Source organism: Nuphar pumila, chromosome 7 (genome assembly GCF_984573655.1).
Source record: "Nuphar pumila chromosome 7, dmNupPumi1.hap1.1, whole genome shotgun sequence".
Classification (NCBI taxonomy): Eukaryota; Viridiplantae; Streptophyta; class Magnoliopsida; order Nymphaeales; family Nymphaeaceae; genus Nuphar; species Nuphar pumila.
The window spans coordinates 24,194,084-24,215,759 of NC_143255.1; the positions used below are offsets into that span (position 1 = coordinate 24,194,084).

A 21,676-nucleotide genomic window follows, 5' to 3' on the forward strand; every position below is an offset into this window, starting at 1 on the left:
GGATCAAGTCACCCCAAGACAGTGAGAATAATACTTAGGTAAGCTTCAAATTGTGTTCGGTTTGAATTTTGTCACACAAAATCAACTAAAACTATGAATGAGCCTCTAATAGGGAGACCATTATAGTGACAAAGTTATATCTTTGAGTTCATAGCTCGCTTTTTTTGCGTTCTTAGGTTCATTGGAAAGCTGACAAAAATGGCTACGTTTCACATGTTCAACCCGTTTGCATATTCTGTTCGTACGGTCTCTAAAAGTTGTCATGAACAGTGAAAATGATCATTTCAGTGACTGCTTTTCTTAAGAAATATCTGTTCTTTTTTGTGTATCCTAGCTGTCCAGCGATGAAAACGCGTGTTTTTGGGCCCTCTGTATAACTGAAACTCAGATCTAGATCCGTCAAGTTTTGAGTAGGAGCCAAAAAATCCTAACGGTATTTTTCAACTCCTCTGAAATTGTCTACCAGTTTGCATTTTCGGAGGCTTATTTTTTCAACCCTCTTTCTCTATTCTATCTATTTTTTTTTCAATTCTCGATGTCATACGTCGTTGAAAAGATCTTTTTATTTGTTTTATTTTATCTGTTGGGAGTTTTTCCAGAATCCTATGTTTTCAGTCTCGAAAATCAATAGCAACATCCGCTATATATTGTTTCTTGACTTAGAAAAATTTCAGTAAAAAACACTCTGCTTTTGGATAAGATTCAATTTTCTTAGCCCCGGTTCTCAAAACCTGTGTGTGCTGGTTTCATGTGTTTTTGGTGTCGTTTGGACCCGGTTGTACCTTTTGGATAAGGCCCATGTTCAGACCCAAGATCTGATCTATTTTTATTTCTCGCGTGAAAATCATTTTGGATGCAAAACCATAGTGTTTTCTCCCGTGCATTTCTGGTTTTTTCCTAAGAAAAGACAATAAGTAGATTGTTTGCTTTATTGTTTAGCTTTAAGAAAATAACTTAGAAAAACTTGTAGATTTGCATGACATTTAGAATTTCTTATGAAAATCTTGAACCTCCAACAAGAATAGAAAATCATTTTGTACAGAAACAATGTTTGCTTCATCTATGTTTTTAATTTTTTATCCTCTTTCTTAGGACTTTGATTATAGAGAATCTATTTTACAACTTGGATTTTCAAAACCCCCCAACTTATCCTATCTATTTGGATCTATGGATCCCTCCACTAGTACCAGAAGCCTTCATCTTGGATATATAAATTATAGACTAAAGAGATCATAAACCCGCTCACAGTATTAGGAACCTTAGTTTGGGTATATCGTGAAAGGTCTAGTATAAAGATCTTGTCTTAGTAGAGATCATTCCGAGCGACCTCACGTTTCGTAGAGCATTCGAGAACATCCTAAGAAAACTTATTTTAAAAAATTTAGACCTATGTTGTTTGATTGTTTGGACTTGTTTGATTTAGATCTAGACCATAGTTCAAAAGAAGGATACCAATATAGATCCTCTTAAGAATACAGTACAAAAAGGATGAAAAATGAGGATCGGGAATACCGACCAGAGCTGAATCCCGAACCTGTTATGACCCGAACTGATTACATCCTAACGCCTCAGCCTATATGGCATTTTTCTGTCATACCTAGAACCTGACATGAATGACACGCTGATAAGATTGCACAAGCAAGGCATAGACTAGGTTGAGGTTGACCTATACGTACCTGCAAGACCTGCACCATAACAGTGGCCGTGTTGGCTGTTTGGGAATGTTTGGAATCTTTGGATTATGGACAAATGGTACGTACCATGGTAAAAAAAATTGTGGCATTATTTTTAAAATATAGTGAATTATGGAAACCAATGAAATGTAGATAAAATCATGATATTTTATAAGTATTGCCTAATTCTCAAAATATCAAGATTTTATGTCAATATATCTTGTCATTTGACATGGTTTTTAATTTTTATGCATTTCCAATATAGACTACTTTTTTCAAGATTTTCTAGAGAAAACATAAAAAACTAAATTTATTACTAAATTGTCCACTTTGTGAAAATCCTGATAATGGCATTAGTGACCAAAACACATGGAAGTGTCATAGGAAGATCATGCTCATTGGATGTCAGAAAATATTTCAAAGGTGGGAGAGTAAGCCATTTTGATGGGGTCAGATAGATCTTCCAAAGAAAAATAGTTTGTGTTTGGCATGAGGCTTGAGAATTCCCTCTTTTTCACTAGAAAGGAGTTACCAACCACTCCACATCCACGTGAGTATGGAATCTAAAGTCAATTTTACATGGGTAGCCCCAAAGGGGTTTGGTTGACCTAGTAAGATGGGGCCTAATCCCTTATGAAGGTGGCATGGGTTCAAATCTCAAGGTGTCACCCCTTGCCCAAGCCGAATCACAGCGAGTCCCTGGGGCAAGGGGTAAGCCCACAAAGTTTTATGCTGCCAGGAGAGTGACCGTAAGTAGGTCAGGGCAGACAGCTAGCACGGCTAGGTCTCTGATTCTAGGGGTAGTGTCTCCGTGTAAATATGAAAAAAAAAGTCTGATGGATGTACTGAAATTTGTAAGAAAAAGAAGAAAGGAGAATTTAGGAATAGACGAAAAATGAAGAGGTTTACTTTCAAACATGGCGAGGAAAATTGTTGCCCAATGGGGCATCATACTCCTACTTTTAATAAATATAATTTCACGATAATAAGCATACAAATGGTGACTGATCTCTATAGCCCAAAAGTGATTCAAAAGCCTTACCATATTTAAAATATTATTGGGTGAAGAAACCCCTATATTAAAAAGGTTTTAGATTTGCCCAAAACTGCATTTATGTAAACATCTAAGAAATCATGGCAAGGCCTAGGTTTCTGATAAACCATGGGAGATGCAACATATGTATAATGATGCACATCTATCCAAAAACGAGTGTAGCAATTTTTCGTTAAATAGGAGAGATGCTGTCAAAATTTTTGACAAGGTTCTCTCTAAGCTAAAAAGAAACGTAGTATTTTTTCCATTAAACAGGGGAGTTGCTGCCAAAATTTTTGGCAGAATACTCACCTAGGCTAGTATGGATGGCATGATGATGCCCTCATTGCCCGAACCTGTCATGATGGCTCGCTTTATTTTTTGCCTTCAAGGGCATCATACTCCTATGAGCCATTGTGCCACAGTAACTGTTGTGCCTTGTTAGGTTAGTAATCGTTGCGACTAAATATGTCAAGCAGTCGATGAAAAGTAATCCTTGATTGTGCACTCAAAACGAAGAAGTCTACATGATTAGCAAGGTTGAACCAATATTGAAAAAAATCATTACAATCCTGAGAGTCTATGTTGACTTTGTTGATCAGAAATGAGTCACACAGTTATCTAAACCACTACAGTGTGCTTGCACTCAGATCTACCAATATGACACTGAAATCAAGGAGAAAAAAGAAAATGCATGTATCCAAGTACCAGAAAAAGAGATTGTGCATGAATTATCCATTGAGGTTATCATTATAAAAGATAATAAGAAAGGTCTTGTCAATATTTTAGAAAAATAAAGTCATGTCATGGCTTTAGAAGAGAAAAGCCCTTTGAAGGCTCTAGATCAGTTCTCTCATAGCTCCAAAAGAAGAAGCACATATTGTGTTTGAATAAACCATTAGTTCTCCCACTTTAGAGGAAGAAGTGGTGTTTGAGTATGCTGATGCAGTGAAAGATTTTGTCTCATCCAACTTAGCCGATGCAGATTACCATTTTCAGATGAACTGTCTATATAATGTTAAGGAGCTTTCTTAGGAAGTTGAAATCTCTCTTGCCTGTCTTGAAGAAAAAGAAAGTTCAGTAGATGAGATTTCTCAGGACAACTCAAAATTTGTTAAGAAAAGATTAAACATTGTGATATCCATACTCATGTTATTCCTTAACCTTCTGGGACACAACACATAGCTATTTGGGCCGAGTATAGGATCCGCTCACGAGGCGTAAACCATAAGCCGATGTGGTCTTTATCAAACCAAATCTGTCAATGTCCAACACCTACGTCCACACATGCACAACACCCTTTTCAATAAGAGACTGAAAGAGGTATGAATTGGCTGGAGCAATATGGTCAACGTTCAATTAAGACGGCCAGCTGGTTAGAAACTTCAGCCATGAAATCAAACCAACTTATACATATACAAGCCTATCCAGACTTAGTAATGGAAGCATAAGAATAAGGAGAGAAGGTGACAAAATCCTTAATGAATGTTGGAACGGTACGAAAAATATAGTCAACATTCAAACAAGGCATTCGCCACCTTACGAAAGGTAAGGATAACTATCCAGCCAAATCTATAAATACCCACTACCAATGGCTTGCTATAACCGTAAGTGAACGTCTTCAAAGAGAGAGAGAGAGAGATGTCATCCTTTTGCAAAGGTATGGATTGATGACCATATATTATTCATGTCACATATATAGGTGTATTGCATCAGAACGAAAAGGTTTGTTCTGTAAATTGTAAGTTACTCATGTTATGTAGGTGACATGGTGATCTTCATTTTGTTCTTAGTTGAGGAATTCGGTAATGATGCGTATCAGGGTATCTATGGCTATCCTTTTCCAGCTGTGTCTAAACCACCCCACTGCTCGGGCAAATGCTTTGCTAACTACTTAGCCCGGCCCCTGCCCCTGACCCAAGCCATGTGGCTGCCACCTGGAGAGAATGGGACCCAAACTCAGACCACGTGGCAGCTACTTGGGACGTCGGACAAAACCTTTTATGAATTACAGTGGCTACCTTTTGATATATAAAATGTGTGGAAAAGAACACCCTATATGGTATCATAGAACCAAGAATTACATTAGTAATAGAGCAAACCATTTTATTATCCTTCTTTGTTGAGAAAAAAAACCACCTTATTCATTCAGAAAAAAAAAACATTTTATTCACACACAAACGTGTTGCAATATCTTTTTAAAACTTTCTCGAACCCGGCAAGTCATGTACGCATACGTTTCTATATCGGCATAGCTTTCTTTTTCTTTTTTTGGTTTGTATGATGTTTTTTTTATTTCGTCTGCTGAGTCGTTGCGTATTGCGGTATTGTGAGTTGTGGTGACAACTCGTCACCTGCTTTCTCCACTTTCTTTTTTAAATATATTGATTTGTTTTTTGAAAGAACAGAATAATATATTTAATATCATGATATGAAGAATTACAACATGAAAAGAATTGATGAGTAATCAATTCCTAGAAGACGTAATACAAGGAGCCCTCTATATCAAACATCTATCCTAGAGCTGCCCGCCCTGCCTAGATCTTGATTGGGTCATTTCAGCAAGTCTGGGTCTTTGTGGGGCAGATTTGGACTGCCCCAATTTCAGTGCAGTTGTATGGCTTTACAGTAACTAGCAATTGTATTATTTCATTGTTTTGCTGCTTTTCTGCTGGACCATGTGATGCTAATGCGAGGGAGATGAAACAATTCAGGTGCAGGTAAGAGCTCTTGGCCAGAATTGGTAGGTGCGTATGGGCAAATTGCAGCAAGCACCATTGAGAGGGAGAACCCTAATGTGAAGGCCTTTATTGTTAAAGAAGGCTCAAGTGTAATTCTTAATATTGACTGCAAAAGGGTATGGGTTTGGGTTAGCAAGAGGGATGGGACAGTTTTTCAGGTCCCCAGTATAGGGTAAACGGGACGTTTCTATGTAATAACATGCCGAAGGTAACTGAATAAATTGGCTTGCTATACAATGTCATGGTTGTGTTACAACAACCTTGTAAGTGCCAATAAATTGCAATAAATTAAAATTATTTTGGAAATTTGTTTCTCTAAAATCATGTACTGGATTCATAATACAAACTTGTTTCACTATTCATAATTACCTATTAAATGTTGTGTGGTTGGTCCAGCTCTTTAGATATTGATTTCTCAACCGAACCTTCCCTTTGATGGTACTCTCTCTCTCTCTCTCTCTCTCTCTCTCTCTTGAGCGAAGGAAAAAAATTAATAAAATGATAATAAGATCATAAGATAGAAGAAGGGAAACCACATTCCTAAAATGCTGGTGAGTGAGTAGGTTTTCCACACCTTCATCCAAGCTAAGCTACTTTCCCTTTGAAGGGATCCAAATCCAAGTCCACATTGGAATAATATCCAATGAGGTAAGGATGAAACCAAATTCAAAATATACATGACAATCATGAATACAGTACAAAAAATGAGGATCTGAAATACCGACCAGAGCTGAATCCCCAACCTGTCATGACTAGAACTGATTACATCAGGTTTATTGAAGACCCAACCTACTCGATACATACCCAAACCCGTTAACTTATATGATCTACAATTTCCAGGCATACCCGAACCCAAATTAGTTTGGGTTAGGTTTGGTCAAAGTTTTATGCCTGACCTGAACCAGACCGAGTGACAGGCTGATCAAATTGCACAGTGACAGGCTGATCAAATTGCACAAGCAAGGCTCTAAAATGCTTGACCTGGCCCGACTAGATGTTAACTGGCCTTTAAAATGCTTGACCTGGCCCAGACTCATTTTTCAAAACACCCATAGAGACTCAAATTCACACAAAATCTTTAATTTTCAGAGTACATTTGGTAATGAAGCAAATGAATGTCTCTTGATTTTGAAGATCTCTTGATCATGATATAGTTTAATGGGTTCAGTCAGATCCAGGTATAGTTGTATTATGAATAATTTTGGGTCATCCAAATTGCAAACAGACGGCCAAGATGCCCGCATGAGCAAAAACGCTCATTTTCAGCATGACCTGATCTGCTTCCCTCTTCCAGTGGATACACTTTTGTCGCTTGAAATCCTAGAGAAAAGAGAGTTGATTTCCTAGAGGCTGTTGCCGACACAACACGAGCTTCCCTACTACTCTCATCTTGAATCAAGAGAGCCTCATTTTTTGCAACCGAAGGCAGCGGGTCTTTCAGAAGAATTTGCCCTCTAACGGTGTAGTAGAAATCGTTAAGGCCCATAAAGAATTGGAACACCCTTTCACGCTCTTGTTGTTCTTTCAGTTGCTTAAACACACCACACGTGCATGCTGGTAGTGGGTTGTAGGATGATAGATCATCCTAGAATCCTTTCGGTTTAGAGAAATATGTAGCAACTGGCATTGAGTCTTGGCAGAGATGCACAATGGCATATTGTATTTGATAAATATGGGGAGCAATACTTTAAGAAAATTTCTCATGAAGGTCTAACCATACTTCATGGGCTGTAGTAGCATAGATCACACTATGTGCCAAGTCCCATGAAATTGAGTTCAACAACCATGATAAGATCATGTTGCTACATCGCACCCACTTTGGGTAGTTTGTCGATCTATAAACTCAGAGCCATTATCATGGCTCTACTCTAGGTGGCGTAATTATCCCCATCAAGGGGTTGAGATATTAAGACAGTTTTGAGTCTACAGGAATGGTGCAAATAAAGAGGATTTGTAGTTTCATCGGATGGGTTTGAAGATGTAGTAACAGATTTAGCCATAACGATCAAAGGAGATCACAAAAACAGAAGTAATGACTTAACTTGTGATGAGCAACCTTGAGTGCAAAACCAGAGGTCGACCTACTGCCCACCTAGACGATGATGACGATAGGGCTACTGACGCTATCTTGTGGTTCACCACAGCCAAACTCAAAGATATGCCTATTGCAATTGAAACAGACTTCATGATCTACTTTAACGAGTGAGATATGGAAAAACTAGCTTCAATGGGCATTCAACTTCAAAATGATAGACCTTTCAATGCCTCAGATACCATGTGAAGAGCAGAGCCAAAAATCATGAGAAAGAATTTCCATCGTATCTCATTAGGAAAAGAACAAACAATATATACAACCATCCCACTATTTTCGGGATCACAAACACGATAATCTATACACAGAAACTAATCCCTAAAATCTTGTACATAACATAGCACCCATTTGGATAGGGTCTCGTCTCTATCCTAACGATAAAAGGAAAGAGACTATGCCACTACAAGAAAAACTTCAATTAGCGACGAAAATTTGCGACGAAAAAAATCCGTCGTAAATTTGCGATGAAGTAGCGAGAGAAAAATATTTGTCGCTAACATTTGAATTATTTATGAAATTAGCTACAAAAAATATTTTGTTGCTCATTCGTCGCTAATTCGTAATGGATGCGCGATGAAATTAAATCTGTAGCTACTACGCGACAAATTAGAGATGGTGTTTGTGATGGAATTGTGCCATCGCGAAGCCGTCGCTAAATAGTGATGACTTTTGCGATGAAATAATTCTGTAGCTAAGTTTCAATATTAAAAGGCCCATTTAGGGCACGATCTCTCCCTCTTCCCTCCTCTCCCCTCCTTTCTCCTCGCAGCCTCCACACCAAATGCATCGACAGGCTTCTCTCTCTCTCTCTCTCTCTCTCTCTCTCTCTCTCTCTCTCTCTGTGCAAGGGCTCCATTGGAGCGGCGGGTGGCAGCAACACCGCCTCCAGCGCCAAGAGGCAACATCCCTTCGACAACACAATGGGTGGCTCCTCCTCCTCGTCTACCTCTGGCCACGACGACTCTGTCGCCCCGTTGATATCCCTCGTTGGGCACCGGCATCACCTGTACGCTTATAACGTTGATGAGTGAGGGCCGTTGAAAGAAGCAAAGGGGAAGACAGAGAAAGGGATCTAAGGGTTCCATGAGGGACTGAAACAATATAAAGCAGCTTTGCAGAGAGAGAGAGAGAGAGAGAGAGAGAGAGAGAGAGAGAGAGAGAGAGAGAGAGAGAGAGAGAGAGAGAGAGAGAGATATTAAGGGGGTTGCCCCCCCCCCCCCCCCCGCGCGTTTTCCGGCAGGGGGTTAACTAGCAAGCAGAAAGAACCACACTTATGACTTGGTGGAACGATCAGAAGGCAGAAAGGCCTTGAAGAACAAGTGGGTTTTCAAGTTGAAGACTCAAGAACAAAGTTCTCAACCAAAGTACAAAGCCAGATTGGTTGTGAAAGGCTTTGGTCAAAAGCAAGATATTGACTTTGAAGAGATTTTTTCTCCTGTTGTTAAAATGTCTTCTATTTGTGTTGCTCTAGGTATTGCTGCTAACCTGAACTTGGAGATTGAGCAGCTAGATGTGAAGACTGATTTTCTCTATAGTGATTTGGAGGAGGAGATATACATGGAGCAATCAGAAGGCTTCAAAGTCAAAGGTAAAGAAAATCTTGTATTCAGGTTGAAAAAGAGCTTGTATGGGCTGAAGCAAGCTCCAAGACAGTGGTACATGAAATTTGATTCATTTATGGCTGAAAATGAATACAAAAGATTGACTTCAGATTATTGTGTCTACATAAAATGATTCAGTGAGAATTTTATTATTCTCTTGTTATATGTTGATGATATGCTTATCCTTGGAAGAGAAATGTCTATGATTGACAAGCTCAAGAAGGAACTGAGTAAGACATTTGCAATGAAGGACATGGGGCCAACAAAGGAAATATTGGGCATATAAATCTCTCGTGATAAAAAAACTAAGAAGATATGGTTATCACAGGAGAAGTATATTAAGAAGGTGTTGGGCAGGTTCAATATGAATAATGCAAAGCTAGTTGGTTCTCCTTTTGCAGGTCACTTTAAGCTTAACTAAGAGGAGAGTCCATCAAATGATGAGGAGAAGGAGAAAATGAAGAAAGTTCTTCATGCTTCAGTAGTCAGAAGCTTGATGTATGCGATGGTATGTACGAGACCAGACATCACATATGCAGTAGGTGTTGCTAGCAGATTTCTTGCAAATCCAGAAAAAGAGCATTGGGCAACAGTAAAGTGGATCTTTAGATATCTTAGAGGGAGCTCTAAAGTTTGTTTAAGCTTTGAGAGTAGACCACCTGTCTTGACAGGTTACACAGATGCATATATGACTGAAGATATTGATACAAGAAAGTCCACATCAGGTTTTGTACTCACTTTTAAATGAGGAGCTGTATCATGACAATCTAAATTGCAAAAGTGTATTGCTTTGTCTACTACAGAGGCAGAGTACATTGCTCTTACAAAAGCTTGCAAAGAGATGCTATGGATGAAAAGATTCTTGAAGGAGTTGGGTTTAGAGCAAGACAAGTACTTGGTGTACTGCGACAGTCAGAGTGCCATTCATCTCACCAAGAATCTAAGTACCATTGGATCCAAGATGTGTTTGAGAAAAAATTACTTCGTCTTGCAAAGATCTCCACAAATGATAATGGTGCAGATATGCTGACAAAGGCCTTATCGATGGAGAAACAAAATACATGTCGACAGTTGGCCGGCATGAACTCCAGTTAATTATTTGAATTGGAGTATCCCCTTGGGCTGAAGGGGAAGATTGTTGGGTCCCGTCCTATCCCTCATTAATGGTGCGGGGAAGTGGAATAACCACCCAATACTTCCCATTAATGCAGAAGAAGTTGAAGGGCCAACCCTATTCATTCATTAATGATGTGGGAAAGTGAAATAGTCACCCACTTCCCATTAATGCAGGAAGTTGAAGGGTCAAAACCCCTTCAGTTTCTTTAATGAGTCTAAAAGGCTAACATCTAGAAGTCTCTATGCCATCTATAAATAGAGGTTTATAGGCTGTGTGCTGGAGAGAGAAGAGCAGAGTGACTGTATGCAACGTGCAGGGAGAAAAGAAGTAAAAGAGAGAGAGAGAGTGGAGAGAAGAAGAGGAAGGAAGAAGGTTCATCACCACTCATTGATCCTTAGAGAGAGGTGTTGGTTGTGGTTTGAGTTTTGATTGTGCCTTTATTAGATCCTATATTGCTTCCGCGTGAATTTTTGTTACCTCAATTACTTATCAAAACAAGTCTGTCCATCATGACCATCAATGCCTTTAGGTTGGCCCCGCCACTTATGTACACAATAACCCTAGTCAGCTCCAGATAGAGATAGAGAGAGAGAGTATTGGTACCAAAGCAACACAAACCCCAGTGGTACCTTAAATAATTACTGGTGGGGGTCTGCCTAACCCCAACATGCCTTTAAAAAAGACTGCAAGCTTGGTATCAAACAGACGTAATCACATGTACGCATGTACAACCCCATACATCCTTCCTAATTGAGATAATTGAGAGAGAGAGATATGGCATCCATTTGCATCCTATGGTAACTGAATAAAGTATGCAAATTCCTTTAATGCCATTGTGCATCTCTGCCAAGACTCAATGCCAGTTGCAACATATTTTTCTAAACTGAAATGATCTATCATCCTACAACCCACTACCAACATGCACGTGTGGTGCGTTTAAGCAACTGAAAGAACAACAAGAGCGTGAAAGGGTGTTCCAATTCTTTATGGGCCTTAATGATTCCTACGACACTGTTAGAGGGCAAATTCTTCTCAAAGACCCACTGCCTTCGGTTGCAAAAAATGATTGGCAATTGTAGCCCACTTGTGGTACAAGTGGTGGGGTTTGTGGTTGTAAACGCTGGGTGGTACAGCATCAGCTCTCCATCCAATGGGTGAGACAAAATTCATTTAGTGGCGCTTTCGGATCTCATATCTACTTATCAGATTAAGCCAAAACAACTTGCACTTATTAATTTTTAAGGTCAAACGCGTGTGTGGCGTGTGCGTGTGAAACCGATTCCTAACAGTCCATTCTAATGTTACGGGCCTTACCTACAAAGACGTCTAGCAGAAGGCCTTGAACGACCCAGTCCATGTCTGAGTCTGACCCAAAATTATTCATAATACAACTACACCTGGTCGGTATTCCAGATCCTCATTTTTTGTCCTTTTTTTGTACTGTATTCATGATTGTCATGTTTATTTTGAATTTTGTTTCAGCCTTACCCGATTGGATATTATTCGAATCTGGACTTGGATTCGGATCCCTTTAAAGGGAAAGTAGCTTTCGCTTGGATGAAGGTGCGGAAAACCTATTCACTCACCAGCATTTTAGGAATGCGGTTGGTTTCCCTTCTTCTATCTTATGATCTTATTATCCTTTTATTAAATTTTTTCCTTCGCTCGAGAGAGAGAGAGAGAGAGAGAGAGAGAGAGAGAGAGAGAGAGAGAGAGAGTACCATCAAAGGGAAGGTTCGGTTGAGAAATCAATATCTAAAGAGCTGGACCAACCACACAACATTTAATAGGTAATTATGAATAGTGAAACAAGTTTGTATTATGAATCGAGTACATGATTTTAGAGAAACAAATTTCCAAAATAATTTTAATTTATTGCAATTTATTGGCACTCACAAGGTTGTTGTAACACAACCATGACATTGTATAGCAAGCCAATTTATTCAGTTACCGTCGGCATGTTATTACATAGAAACCTCCCGTTTACCCTATACGGGGGACCTGAATAACTGTCCCATCCCTCTTGCTAACCCAAACCCATACCCTATTGCAGTCAATTTCTTGAGTTACCATTGTGCCTTCTTTAACAATAAAGGCTTGAACATTAGGGTTCTCCCTCTCAATGGTGGTTGCTGCAATTTGCCCATACGCACCTACCAATTCTGGCCAAGAGCTCTTACCTGCACCTGAATTGTTTCATCTCCCTCGCATTAGCATCACATGGTCCAGCAGAAAAGCAGCAAAACAATGAAATAATACAATTGCTAGTTGCTGTAAGGCCATACAACTGCACTGAAATTGGGACAGTCCAAATCTGCCCCACAAAGACCCCAGACTTGCTGAAATGACCCAATCAAGATCTAGGCACGGCGGGCAGCTGTAGGATAGATGTTTGATATAGAGGGCTCCTTGTATTACGTCTTCTAGGAATTGATTACTCATCAATTATTTTCATGTTGTAATTCTTCCTATCATGATATTAAATATATTATTCTGTTCTTTCAAAAAAAAAATCAATATATTTAAAAAAGAAAGTAGAGGAAGCGGGTGACGAGGAGTCACCACAACTCGCTTACAATACATACCGCAATACGGAACGACTCAGCAAACGAAACAAAAAAACATCATACAAACGAAAAAAAGAAAAAGAAAGCTATGCCGATATAGAAACGTATGCGTACATGACTCGCCGGGTTCGACAAAGTTTTAAAAAGATATTGAAACACGTTTGTGTGTGTGTATATATATATGTATCAAACATAACAAAATGTTATTTTTCTGAAAGAATAAAGTGGCTTTTTTTCTAAACAAAGAAGGGTAATAAAATGTTTTACTAATGTAATTCTTGATTCTATGATACCATATAGGGTGTTCTTTTCCATACATTTATATATCAAAAGGTGGCAAACGTAATTCATAAAAGGTTTCGTCCAACGTCCCAAGTAGCTGCCACGTAGTCTGAGTTTGGGTCCCATTCTCTCCAAGTGGCAGCCACATGGCTTGGGTCAGGGGCTGGGACCGGGCCAAGTAGTTAGCAAAGTATTTGCCCGAGCAGTGGGGTGGTTCATTACCGAATTCCTCAACGAAGAACAAAATGAAGATCACCGTGTCACCTACGTGACATGAGTAACGTACAATTTACAGAACAAACCTTTTCGTTCTGATGCAATACACCTATGTGACATGAATAATATATGGTCATCAAGCCATACCTTTGCAAATGTCTGCCATCTCTCTCTCTCTCTCTCTGAAGATGTTCACTTACGGTTATAGCAAGCCATTGCTAGTGGGTATTTATAGATTTGGCTTGATAGCCATCCTTTTCGTAAGGTGGTGTATGCCTTGTTGGAGTGGTTTTCTTAAATATATATATTCCTTAAAAAAGTATGCCTTGTTTGAATGTTGACTATAGTTTTCGTACGGTTCCAACCTTCTGAAGGATTTTGTCATCTTTCTCTGTCCTTATGCTTTCATTACGAAGGATGGATACGTCGGTTTGATTAAGTTTCTAACCTGCTGGCCGTCTTAATTGAATGTTGATCATATTGCTCCAACCAATTCATACCTCTCTGTCTCTAATTGAAAAGGGTGTTGTGCATGTGTGGATGGAGGTGCTGGACATTTACCAATTTGGTTTGATAATAAAGACTGTTGGGTTTTTCTTCAATTGGTGCTCCTAGCACCATAGTCAATACACCAACTATGCAATTAAACATGAATTAAATTGCACTCATGAGATACAAATGATTCATTACTTTTATTTGAGAGTTATTTCTTATGCTTAATGCAGTGTACCTTCTTATGTTCCTTCTTCTTGTAAAAGAAACACTTTATATAATAACTTCTTTCTTATATTCCTTCTTTTTGTAGAAGAAACACTTTATAGAAGAACTTTCTTCGTATGTTCCTTCTTCGTGTACAAAAACATTTTATAGAAGAACTTTCTGCCTGAGATTTGACTTTCACTTGAGAGTTTAGACTCTCCTCAGAGGGTTTCTTCTTGAAAGAACCTTTCTTTGCCCTTGGCCTATGTTTTCCTTGATGAGAGACAATACGTGCGCTCAACACCCTCTCACGCTTAAGTCTTTCTTTCTCTTCAACATACTTGGTCAAGAGGTAATTAAAAGACCACTCATTATTTTTTTTGTAAGAGATCGATCTTAAATAGTCTGAATTCAATAGGCAATGAGGTCAAAATCATATAAAATAGTCTGAAATGACAAACTTTATGTCATTCAATTGAGATGCAATGTTATTCATCTCTAATATGTGTTGTCGTATGTGATTGTCACTAGAATATTTTATAGACACCAACCTAGATATCAATGTACTAGCCCTAGCCTTATTAGAATTGATGAAGTAAGCCTCAATGACTCTCAAGAATTTCTTTACTGTCCTGTAGTGAGGGATGATGTCTCTAATGTTCTTAGTCACCTCTGATTGCGAAAAAAATAAACTAAGTCTATTTGAGTGCTCTTACTTCTCAAAGGTAGCCTTTTATTTAGTTGTATTTTGCTCTATAAGAGTAGGAATTTTGTCAATTCTAAGAGTCACATCTAGGTCCATGTAACTAAGAGTGAATATTACTATTTTTTTTTCAATTCAAAAAATTAGATTTAAAACTATCAATGATCGAAGAACTTGGTATTGCAAGAAACAAAAGGAAAAAACCTTATAATTACTTAAATGAGACTCATGTTGAAAAGGCAAAAAATTGAGACCCTTTATTATTCACCTTTTTTGAAACATGCACAATTGGGCTATTATCATTTCAGTTTATAGAAATGATAATAATCATAATTTCTTTGTCTCTTCAATTCATAAGGAATTGACTTCAATTGGTGAAACTAGTAGATCATGCAACCACAGGTAATTCTATACTATACCTTTAAGTATGAACATGCTTCATGGGTTGATATATATATATATATATATATATCTACTATTACGTCTTGTATAAATTTGAGACACAGTGACCTACCTTTGAGTAGAATCATTATTTCATAAAGACATACAATCATAATATCGAATCATAATATGCTCCAAAGAATCCTCAATCAATACAACTCAGATCACTTTGGTGATTGCATTAGTCAGTTAATCAAAATATTTTACCACAAACATATTTTTATTATAGAGCATGCCCATGTACATATCATAATTCATGTATATTCATGACAAAACATGTATTATATTATCAAAAACATAAATTCATGCTTCAACTTATATGCATAAATAAATTTTGATAAAAACTCATTACATATGCCATGAATTTAGTCATATTCATAATCAAATATCATGTATAACTTAAATAGCATAAAATGCATGCATGAGACATGAAAAAAGTCATGCTTATATGATAATAAACACCTATAAAGCATGAGAAAATGATAAAAAATGCTCTTACAAGTAATATCTAGGGTCCCCATGCTGAAACCGATTAAAAAGTACTTCAAACCGGTCTAAAACAACTGTAAACTGGTTCAAAACATGTAAAAAAACCTATAAACCCCTAAAACCAAATGAAAAAATCTTTGTCCCTTCACTGATTTAGAAAACAAGATTTCTATATTTATGAACCGATGAAAAACTAATAGGAATCAGTCTAAAAGTGCTCTGAACCAGTCCTGAAATACCCTGTATCGATCATAGAAGCAGTTCAGTCCTTTTAAGGGTTTAAATAATATATGGACCTTATTTCAGACCTGATCTGATCCGGTCTGAATCCAGATCACGTTCCAATGGATCCCTAGTTAGATCTGGTTTAAACACGATCTAGATCCAAAACCCGATTCCAATTGGATCACAGGTTGGATCTTAGACCCAAACTAGATTCAAGTTGAATCTGGATCCTAAAACCCAATCTAGATCTAGGCCCGATACAAATAGGATTTGGGTTAGATCTAGATCCTAAAACCTGATCCAGATCCAAACCCAAACCTGATCCAGATCCAAACCCAAACCTGATCCAAACAAGATCTAGGTCAGATCCAGAGCTTGGGTCTAGTACAGATAGAGTCAAACCCATACCTGAAACCCCAAACAGGTCTGAGTTGGGATTGGGTCCCTAGGACCAGGTCCAGACCCGATCCACCTGGTCCTTAATGGATTCAGGTCTGGATAGGGTCTGCCATAGGACGGTCATCGGCCGATCCATTCAAAACAGAGCATTCAGGACTAGATCGGGTTCCCCCTTGGGATGCGGATTTGATACCCGATCTGCCTGAATCGGGTCATATGGGGCCATCCCCTGAGTTGGGTTTCCTATAGTGGAAACCCGATGGCGCTCGATTTTAAACCGAACGCCTTCATTTTTCTCAAAAACCAAATGCCACATGTGCTTGGTTTCTAAAACCATGCCCCTCCCCATTCATTTTTCTCAAAAACCAAATGCCGAAATGTTGCCGACGACGACCATCCAGTGATGACCTCCCTCCGCAACGACTTGAGCAAAGGTAAGGAGGATGTTTTTTTTTTGCAGTCGTCACCAATGGCCAACCACTGTAGTCGACGGTGATGGTCTGTCGACGACGACCAGTTGTCGTCGACCACCACCATCCGCCAACGACTGTAATGATGAAGGGCTGCAAGACTGGGATTTTTTTTTTTGCACACATCCTCCGCCCTCCACTGGCGATCGTCCATTGCAGCCGCCGGTGACCAGCCGACGTCGGCCATCGACATTCACCGACAGTTGCAGTGACTGTTGACTGTAAATCAAGGAACTCAGTTCTCTATTTCTGCAGTGACACCTTCTATCACCGGCAGTTTCTGGCGGCCAGTCCTGGATGTCGCTGGTGATGGCATCCCACCGCTGGCGTTGACCTACAAAAATAGAGAACCTACCGGCGACGTTCTGGGTTGGAGGAGGTTGTAAAAAATGGGGTTTCACCCCTGTCCTTGCTAAACCCCCTTGTTGCAGCCGGCCATACGACCGTCGACAACCAGCTGCCATCGACGTTGGTCGTTGCCAGACAGAAAATAGCCAGCAGCAAACTGGTTATGGCATTGAGCAATAGGGGGTCACTGCGGGGAAACAGAAGTTGGGGGCTCCAAAAAAAATGACGAAAATCAGGATTTCGGCATCGTGGCGACCATTGCCGCCTTTACGGGAGGGTAGCAACGGCTGCTAAACCGTATAAATGAGGCAGAGAACATCAAGATATTCAGAAAATATGAAAACCTATTCAAGAAATTATAACAAGAATTTTAAATAATTAGATGTTCTAAAGACTCAGAAAGAACCATATTTTTGAGTAACTTACGAGATGATTCAACAAAATTTGTAAACATGAAAGTTATATACCCAAGTCTTAACTTTCTACAAAAATAAACCAATCACAATTTCAAGCAGGGAATAAGAAAATATCTAGTAAATATGAAACACTGTCTAGGAGTGTTTTGTACAGGACAAGACACAAATAGGTTTTATTTGTCTTAGACTTAACAATAACTTTTGAGAACTTCGGTGGATGAATCATGCAAAGGCTTCAACAACAATATTGTAGGTCTGAGTCTTAGCTTTCCAACAAGCTAAAGAACTTCTGAATCTGACGAGTATCCAGGTCGATATGATCAATTTACTAGGGTCATGTTTGACAACCCGAGTAAGAAAGAAAACATGTTTCTTGAAAGAAATTGAGTGTAAGCAACTCACAACAAGCAGGATTATAAAACAAACTTTGAGAACATCCAATAACATAAAAATCTCAGAACATTCATTCAATCAATTATAAACAAGTTTTTTGAAGATTACAATCATCAAGAGCAGTAATAGAACATCACAAAAATAATGAAACTCAAAAAAATGCTAAACATGAGAAAAACAAGAGTATAGTTTGTTTATCTCCTTTGCAGTTGTGAAATAAACACAAACTTGGCTTCAATGGTAGACCACGATTAGCCTGATGTCTCCAACATCTCAAACACCAGTACCAAGGTTTCCAAACCTTGATCATACGATCAACAACACCCTCACACGCATAGCCGTACAAGGTTTTGCATCACCTTCTTCCTTGATGCCATCATCAAGAAACTTGTCCAAGACTTTAGTAGATTAACTGAGCTGAACTAACCCAAATGGTAAACAACAAACTTGTAGAGAAGGATCTTAGCTTTCCAACAAGCTAAAGATCATAAATTTTGAATCATTATCTAAGGAGATACGGTCAAAATATAGGAACTATGTTCACCCTTCAAATATTCTCTTCCCACACCATTTTCGAATTTCTTTTCCAAAAGATTGAAGCCAAAAAGACCCCAACCTAATTTTTCAACTAGAATTTAAGGGGCACAAAGATAGCAAGTTCTCTCATTGGTCACGTGAGAGGCAGCCTCCCTTGAAGCCAATGAGGGCAGCCTCCTTTAAGGCAAATAAGAGATTAATTCAAACAAGTTCTAGCTCTCATTGCACCTCAAGTTGGCCTAATGGCACAATACCCTTTTGAATTAATTGGACCAGCAGGGAGGTACCTCAATCATGCCCAATAAGGATGGGATGGTGTGGTTGGTCAAGGGAAGCTTGAATATCATTGACCCAAGTCCATATTGGTCCAACTCTAGTACACCAATATGGACCCAAGTAGTGGTATTGGATCTTGTTATAAGATCTAATACTCAAACTAGATCTTTATATACATATTACTTTGGATCCAACAGCAAAATTATAAAAAATAAAAATAAAACTACCCAATTACCCCGTACACCCTCTAGTATCACAAAAAGATCCTATAGGGCACTAGAACTATCCGGATTCATAGAATCTGGTACCTAAAAAAAATAAAAAAATATATTTAATATGATTTCTTAATATGACAAAATAGAATAAAAAAATAAAATTATAATCTCTAAGAAGATAAATGCAAAATATCTTAGAATTTAAAATATGATATCCAACATGGATTTGTGTTGGCAGAGATCCAATTGGACACAAATAGTCATGCATGATTGGATCTGCCATGGATCGCATCTTGGATCAGATCTTGCAAATTGAATTTGGATCTAATTCATCTTCAAAGCTCGGATCTTCAGGATGCTCTGCATCAATAAGGTTCTAAACTTTTGTTAAGAATATGTTTCCACGATTGATTCATATTTATAGATGGTGATCCCACTATATTCAATAAGAGAATCTTTGATCAGTGGTATATATAAGTTCAGTTAAATATATATATATATATATATATAAGTTTATATATAAATAAATTAATTTAAAAAAAAGAAAAAAAACTCAAGCGATAACTAGAAAGATACCATAGATACAAACATGCATACAATTTAAACCCTTTTTGCGAAAAATAGGTGCATCAGATCGCTTTAGAATCCTAAATGAAACAAAAGAAAACAAACATATTTTCCTTGCATTCACACAATAAAATACACATACATGATATAGTGCTTACACAAAATAATCCTAAAATCAAAGCATAAATAAACATGTATTATTAAAACCCTAATACTAGCCAGAATAAAATTTTGGATTTAGTATGCATTCATACAATAGAATACCAAAACAAAAACTAAAACATAAAAAACCCTAAAGTCCAATCATAAATAAATAAATATTTAGCAAAACATTTGAATTTTGCATGCATTCAATATATACTATAGTTTTAAAAGCTAAAAACTAAAAGACTGATTGAGTTGATTTTCTTGAAAATTAGTGAATAATTGATTTGATACAAATCAGTTGATTCAGGCCAGTTTGATACAATTCAAACAACATTCATTTTTACTAAACACAAACTTTGGTTTGTTCCATAATTTATGGTGAACTTCCAAGTTTCTTCAACCTGAATGAAAGATGGCCCCTTCTATTAATAATTCATTGAGCCTTCAAAAGTTTTTTTTCTTTTTTATTTTTGGTGAAAAGTACTGCTTCATGGTCGTTAACTATGTCATTGTTTCAAATATCCTCCTTGGAACTCCATGCTCCATACTCTGGTAGTATTTTTCCTCTACTTGATTAACCATCATCTCCCACCCCAAAATCTTCCTCCCTCCCTCTCCCTTTCTCTCTCCTAAAATCCATCATTTCTTCTTTCCCATATCAACCATTTCTCCTTCAAACTTCCCGTAAACACCATACCCAATTAAAATAGAGTTGTAAAATGTATGCTCTGACCACCAATCTCACTCCTCCTCCTCCCAACAATACCACTAAACCTATGTCACATGGGTGCGGGTGCGGGTGCGACACGGGTGCGGCGCAATTCCAAAAAATTTGGACACGGGGACTCGGCTATATATATATATATATATATATATATATATATATATATATATATATATATATTAAAAAATATATATTATAAATATATATATTTTAAATATTATAATTATATATATATAACAATAAATTAACACATAAAGATTGTAAATTTTAAAGCAAAAAAAAAAAAACAATTCTTAACAACACAAACTTACCAAAATATAACACATAAAGAAGCTTGTGAGTGTGATAAACAACAAAACTTATCATAAATCTGCCTCGTCGTCTGAATTAGAAGGAAGAACAGGATCGAGGTAGTCCATGTTGAGAGTATGTAAATTATGTTCTCCCTCCAAGTCAAAATCTTCTGGATTTACATCCCAATTCTTGGATGGTCCACAACTGCATCAAAAAATCACTATATTAGTATCTAACTTAAAACTTTGAATACAAATATTTAAATACAAACTTTGAATACAAAGAAAAAAAAGTACCTATACTCTTCTTTGGTGCGGCGAGAAATTAATCGTAGATTTGAGTGAACATATACCAAATCCTCTGCTCTTTTATTAGTGAGTTTGTTTCTTTTAATGTTGTGAATTTGAGCATATGTACTCCAATTTCTTTTACAACAAGATGATGTAGCAGGTTGGGATAACAACTTCATTGCAAGACGTTGCAGATTTGGTGTCTCTGATCCATATGTTGCCCACCAATTAAGGGGATCTTCTTCGTCCCTTGCCACAAGTGCTGCTAAAGAATCAAATCTCCCAGTAGAAAACTTGCCAAACTCACTATTTACAACCTTAAACATGTGAGGATCATTAAAAAGTCTTCCCAAATATATCATTCTATTTCTTGATATCTCATGATCTTCATTTGGAGAAACACGACCAACACCTGCTGTCAACCATTTTTTTGCATAGTATTTTGGATTGAGAGAGTGTGCCATGCAATGCAAAGGTGTATTGCTTTTATCCCATCTTCTCACTAAAACTGAATGTACATGATTGTAAAATTCTGAATCATCAAGTGCAATATCTTTCTTCTCATGTTTAAAAATGATACTTTGAACTTTTTCAATCATATTGTCCCACATTTCATAAATTCTATGAAGCATGGGTACATCTCTGTCAACTTCTCTCAGCATTTCCCAAATAGGCTATGTAAATTCAACAAAATATGTAATTTTATCCCACCAAAAATCAT

General features: G+C 37.7%; 2 long non-coding RNA genes across 2 annotated transcripts; one reads left to right on the plus strand and one right to left on the minus strand.

Moving 5' to 3' along the window:
* The first annotated feature begins 4,276 nt into the window (after positions 1-4,276).
* Positions 4,277-5,824, plus strand: LOC149831552 (uncharacterized). The gene is made up of 2 exons (XR_016433030.1): positions 4,277-4,366; positions 5,421-5,824. It is a non-coding gene; the product is annotated as an uncharacterized LOC149831552 (long non-coding RNA).
* Positions 5,825-12,070: 6,246 nt separating this feature from the next.
* LOC149831553 (uncharacterized) lies at positions 12,071-13,461 on the minus strand. Its single transcript, XR_016433298.1, has 2 exons — positions 12,543-13,461; positions 12,071-12,443 (listed from the first exon to the last, which is right to left on the minus strand). It is a non-coding gene; the product is annotated as an uncharacterized LOC149831553 (long non-coding RNA).
* Positions 13,462-21,676: the final 8,215 nt, after the last annotated feature.